Below are 6,509 nucleotides of genomic sequence, written 5' to 3'. Positions count from 1 at the left end.
GTCCAAGGGTTTAGGGTATAGTGTTTAGTGTTTATGATTTACTCTTTTGTGACGGTTTTAAAATTGTTTAAAAAAAATTCATCTTTTGGCAGCTACTAATATTTTCAATTATTTATAAAAAACTTAACACAAATTATTATTATTTTATTTATTATCTTTAAAAAAGCTGTAATTAATTAGCATACTATGATTAGTTGGTAATTCACCAAAGAAAAATTCATGATAAAATATTAAACTAGGAACATTTCTATATAAATCAAAATTGTAGTAGTTAAAAGATAATCGGTGAATTAAAAGAATGTTTACACTTTTATACTTTTCAAAAAAAAAATGTTTACGATGAGGGGAGAGAGAAGGAGAGAGAGAGAGGAGAGAGAGAGAGAGAAGAGAGAGAGAGAGAGAGAGAGAAGAGGAGAGAGAGAGAGAGAGAGATTTAGTGTTTGGGTATACCCAATGATTTACAGTTTAGTGTTTAGGATTTACCCAAGGGTTTAGGTTGTATCCAAGAATTTTAGAGTTTAGTGTCTGGATTTTTACCCAAGTGTTTAAGCTTTGTCCAAGGGTTTAGGGGTATAGTGTTTAGTGTTTTATTTATTTACTCTTTTGTGACGGTTTTAAAATTGTTAAAAAAAAATTCATCTTTTGGCAGCTACTAATATTTTTTATTTATTTTAAAAAACTTAACACAAATTGTTATTATTTTATTTATTATCTTTTAAAAAAGTTGTACATTAATTGGCAAACTATGATTAGTTGGTAATTCACCCAAAAAAATTCATGATTAAATATTAAACTAGGAAACATTCCCATATAAATCAAAATTTGTGGTAGTTAAAAATAATCAGTGAATTAAAAGAATGTTTACTATTTTTTTTTTTAAAAAAGGTTTGCGATGAGGGGAGAGAGAGAGAGAGAGAGAACTATGATCCATTTATGCACTTATAATAATAACGTAACATGTAGTATATGAATTAGACATAATGATACATAGAGATTGAGAAAGTATTATAATCTACTTATATATTTATACTAATAGCTATACGGGTAATATATGAATCATATGAATGTCCGCATGCACGATATAATCGTAATTACCTTTCTATCTTTTTCAAAAAATTAAAAGGTTTATGATGAGAGAGAGGGAGATAGACTTATATGTGGAGAAACCTAAATGAGTAAGATACAAAGATACAACGAGAGTGAAATATAATTACGATCCACTTATGTACTAATAATAATAGCTATACATGCATTATATAAATCATAATCGATGCCCGCACATGCGTGATTATTTATTTCATATTTCAAAGTATATGATATTAATTTAAACATCAAAGTAGATTGAATTAAGTAATGTCTAAAAGGCTTATAGTTTTGAACCACAAAGACTGAATGAAGAACAAATTTAGTTTTAATAATACATTAAACATATGAATTGTATTTGAATAATACATATTTATATGAATAATACATAAAACATATGAAGAACAAATTTAGTTTTAATAATACATAAAACATTTGATTAGATATTAATAATGTTTCTGCCTAGGCCAGTTTTCTCTCGTGGTCAGCTCTACGTTGCACTTTCAAGAGTTAAGTTGAGATCTGGATTAAAAATCCTAATAACTGGTAAAGAAAAGAAGCCGGAGACAAAAACATTGAATGTTGTCTACAAACAAGTTTTTCAGAATATTTCGTAGGTAGGATACTTAATTGTTATCTATTTTTTTCCTGTGCCTGATGCTTTATCCCAAAAACGATTGTCTTATGATATAAAATCTGTTACTTCTAAAACTTTGTACTATTTTTTTTTAACGTTGATTTATTATGAATTGCAATTATGAGAAAGATTACAAAGACGATTCGACAACCGACAAACTATCTGCCTTATGAAATCTACACCTAACTGCGTCACCTGAGCCGTCCTATGAAGATTCACTCCTGGCCCGATTTATTTGCACCATGTTAAAGATCTCTTGCACGCCTTTCTTTTGTTGTCTGCATTAATAAACCGCTCTCTCCGGGACTTGAAACCTGGATTTCCTGAAATATGCAAGAAATTGCATAGTCTGGGGTTTCGAACCCCAAACCTGGGTGTAAAAGCCTTTAAACCTTAACCACTAGGCTACGGTGCTTCCACAATTTAAATCTGTACAATGCCCGTACAGGGTGCGGACCGGCCACCTAGTAAATCTTAACCAACAAGCCTCGGTCAAAATTTTATGGAGAATTACTCGATGAATAAATCCCACCTAACTTCCACGCTTTACTTCCTAAGCTTGAAAATTATGGTTATTCATCTATCTTATTAAAACAGAAACATTCTGTTGGACCTAACATTTATTTTGTAAGTTTTTAAATTAAATACACTTTTATACTTTATAGTTAAACCTACATTAAATCACTAATGTTCCTTTCTTTATACTACTATCCATGTTTCCAAACAATATACTTATTTCTTTATACTACTATCAATGTTTCCAAACAATATATTTTTTACTACTATCAATGTTTCCAAACAATACAATAATTAATCTTAGTTATTTTATATATATCATTTTCTCTTTAAAATTTTGTAGAAACGTTATAATTTCATAAATTGCAAAATAATGAACTTTAAAATTTGGATTATAAGATTACAAATTATGAAACTATTACAATTTAAATCCAATTAGATTACATATCGGTCATCCATCAGTTCAATCGGTTAGTCTCGGGTTTTAGTGATTTTTTTTAATATGTATATTTTAAAAACCTAAATTGAACTGTCAGATCTTCGGATTAACCGGTATAATCACAATCGGGTTGAATTTAAAAACACTGATTTAAATGCAAAAATATTTTAAATACACACTCTTTAAAAATTACCAAAATATTTGTTAAATTATTAGTGAAATTTTTCATCGTAAAATATTCCGCGCTTCCAAAGCGCGGGTCAAAATCTAGTTATATATTATTTCTTGCAACATAACACAAGAAACAAGAATAATGTTATTTAATCCACAGCCTAAACTTCTCTGTACCTCACGGTTGAAGATGGTGGTGGTCAACGCCTAACTGAAAGTGGAGAACCAAACTTGGGGCTCAAGCAAGAGTTAGGGCTAAACAAGATCTCACGTTTCTCTTGGGTTATAGAAACGTCACATCTCCGACAACAAGGTAACGTCTCCGGTGGACAAGGAATGCACCTACGGTGACTCTCAGGTCAAGACAACACCCGACTCAATGATGACAAAACAGCCGGCTTAAGATCTCTCCTCTTTATTCCTTCTCGGATCCAATGGAAAAGTGGCAGTGGGATGGTGATGAAGCGGCTCCGTTAACAATGGCGTCTATGGCGTCTCTTCCAATGGTGAGGAATAACCTTAGTGATGATCAACACGGATGGATGTGTCTCGCCTCCTCCTCACGGTGACGTAACCGAAACACTAATCTCTTTAGTCGCATGCGTCTTTGACTCCGGCACGGCAAGGTTAATCGTCGATAATGGCGGTGACCAAGCTCTCTGTACGGTTATGAGATCGAGCAGCTGAGAGGAATAGAGAGAGAAGACGAAGACAAGGAGTGGAGAAGATTCAATAATCTCGAGGTGAGTTGTGGCTTCCAATACCTTAGGGTTACACCTTCCCTTATGCACACACACTCCCGATCTTATTTAAGGAATTAACTTTGGTTTACACAAATATTTTTAATTTAAACTAAACCAATCGGTTAGAACGAACCGGGTCGTCTTCTCAGTTCCAACTTAATTGTCTATCATCATATGAGAAAATGTCTCCAGGTGCCCTGAGGGATTCCACCTGCCTCAATTTTTTTTTTTTTTTACTATCTATGCAAAGACCTTTTTGATATTAAAATCTATTATTATAAAGAAGAGGTTTATTCACTTCTTAGGCTTCCACGCAGGAAAATGGATTTCTAAGAGATCAACACGTGTCCAAAAACAAATACACTGCATTTCATTAAATTTTACGTTGGACTTTGGCTTTTTATATAGGGGATGAGCCTTAAATTAGTTTAACTCAGCCAGACCAGCTACAAATATACTTCAAATCAAATGCGGCTGTGGAGGTCGTTTTCGTATTAGGGTCTCCGACTAGATTTCCTCTCAGCCATTCGATGTCCAGACAGAACAAGAGTTCTTAGAGAGTTGTTTCAGCTTCATATGCTAATGATCTATATCAGTTAAAGATTCCCCATTTTAAAGTCATTCTTAAATCATCACCACTATCTATCCTGAATACGAGCTTCTTCATGCGAGGCGGTGAAACTTTGATTACAAAAGGGAAGATGCTCCTCAACCGCTCAAGTCCGGTTACTCCGCTTCTGGGAGGCCAGTAACGTCCGATGCAGCGCGAACTAATGGGAGTCGATATGTGTCTGCTTGATTCCCAGGTATGTTATGTTCCTCCACTTGAGTTTGTTTTGTACCTCCGCTTGAGTTCATAACTACATTGGGTAAATGTCTCAGTCGTTTTTAACAATATTCTGTTTAGATCTTCAGAACCGATTAGTGATTTTTTAAAATATTTTCTGAATCGGTATTAACAGGATTTTTTATGGCTTTTTTTTTGTTTAGTCGACCATGATGCCGTCGACGGTGAATGTGAACCGACTTGCAACTCACATGCCTAATCTGAAAGCGGGCTCACTATATTCTCTAGCCGGTTTGATGTGGCCCGATGTAATCGGAATTACCGACTGTCGGACTCCTCTATGATGATTCGTTTCAGCGACTCAACCTCTTTTGATGAGATAACCGAACTGACTATTCCGATAGGTTTGAAATCTTTCCGGTTCGTAATCATAGCGAGCTGCTTTGTCTTGCCAGCACAAACACTCATCTTCCAGGTACTGCTCTCTTATCTGTAAATTTGTCTACTCTGATTAGTTATCTAATAATAATCATTCCACAGACATCATCGGTGAGATAACTGATGTGAAGAGCACTGTCACCGACCCTCCACATGACAAGAACAGTTTGATGGCAACCATAAAATGGATAAGTAACTATTTTTCATATTTCCCAATTAGATTTTAATACTGGTTGTCTATTTGAAAAGTATTACATTTTGATCACTTTTCTTATGTACATGTTACCAGTGATGTTTCTGTAACTATATATGAGTCTGTTTGACTCACAGGCTGTCAAGCTGATGATAGACTCCTAGGATGCTTCTCTGATCAGTATGGGATAGATCCTTGCAAGTACGAGTCAAAGACTCAATTTTCTTAAGGTTGTGGATCGAATGGTGACACAAGAGGTTGCGGAAAGACTCCTTGATACTCCTAAGTGACTAGATTGGATATGACACACCGAGATAGACACTCTTGGGCTGTTGGATATTACACACCAACAAGAACTCTAGACTACTCGCAAGCAAGCAAAAGAGAGAACAAGGTTTTTGATAAAAGATGGATGATTCTTATTAGGTTTGCGAGACTACATATATATAAGAAGAGACTTGTATATGCACAAGCTCTTGGAACTCAAAAACAATAAAGGAACAGGCTCTTCTTGTTCTTCTTGTTTCGAAATGTAGAAAATAAAAGACATAAAAACTTAGGACTAAATATATACTACTCGCAAGCAAGCAAAAGAGAGAACAAGGTTTTTGATAAAAGATGGATGATTCTTATTAGGTTTGCGAGACTACATATATATAAGAAGAGACTTGTACATGCACAAGCTCTTGGAACTCAAAAACAATAAAGGAACAGGCTCTTCTTGTTTCGAAATGTAGAAAATAAAAGACATAAAAACTTAGGACTAAATATAACATATAGTCTGATCCGAGAGTATCAATCTAGGTGATTTAAATAGCAAGACAAATGTCTCATTAAAAACCTATCTATGCAAAACCCAGTAGGACAAAAACATAGATAAGAAAAGAGCATGCTTCACTTGCTAGCCTAAATGATACTCAGCTTGATGGTAAGATAACTTGGATGGTAATGAGTGTGTTTTGAAGTATCAAGCTTCCTCCAAGACATTCTTCTTGATTCAAAGACATTCTAAGTAAACTTCTAATAGTTTCCTTGAGCTCTTGCACGGGTCATTGGTCCTTCAGAAATAGCTAAGGCATCTTCTTCAGCTGGCTGATCCTTAGTCTCATCTTCTCCATCAGCAAGCTGGTCCATGATCTCAAGCAAGAGTTAGGGCTAAACAAGATCTCACGTTTCTCTTTGGTTATAGAAACGTCACATCTCCGACAACAAGGTAACGTCTCCGGTGGACAAGGAATGCACCTATGGTGGCTCTCAGGTCAAGAGAACACCCGGCTCAATGATGACAAAACAACCGGCTTAAGATCTCTCCTCTTTATTCCTTCTCGGATCCAATGGAAAAGTGGCAGTGGGATGGTGATGAAGCGGCTCCGTTAAAAATGGCGTCTATGGCGTCTCTTCCAAAGGTGAGGAATAACCTTGGTGATGATCAACACGAATGGATGTGTCTCGCCTCCTCCTCACGATGACGTAACCGAAACACTAATCTCTTTAGTCGCATG

The 6,509-nt window shown here is 35.2% G+C and overlaps 1 long non-coding RNA gene across 1 annotated transcript; it reads left to right on the top strand.

The window, feature by feature from the left end:
• Window positions 1-4,038: 4,038 nt before the first annotated feature.
• On the top strand, window positions 4,039-5,556 carry LOC108839629 (uncharacterized). The gene is made up of 4 exons (XR_001947697.2): window positions 4,039-4,395; window positions 4,580-4,851; window positions 4,917-5,006; window positions 5,104-5,556. It is a non-coding gene; the product is annotated as an uncharacterized LOC108839629 (long non-coding RNA).
• The last annotated feature ends 953 nt before the right edge of the window (window positions 5,557-6,509 follow it).

The sequence above is a fragment of the Raphanus sativus genome, chromosome 2 (assembly GCF_000801105.2).
Source record: "Raphanus sativus cultivar WK10039 chromosome 2, ASM80110v3, whole genome shotgun sequence".
Classification (NCBI taxonomy): Eukaryota; Viridiplantae; Streptophyta; class Magnoliopsida; order Brassicales; family Brassicaceae; genus Raphanus; species Raphanus sativus.
This window is presented reverse-complemented; position numbering and strand designations above follow the sequence as displayed.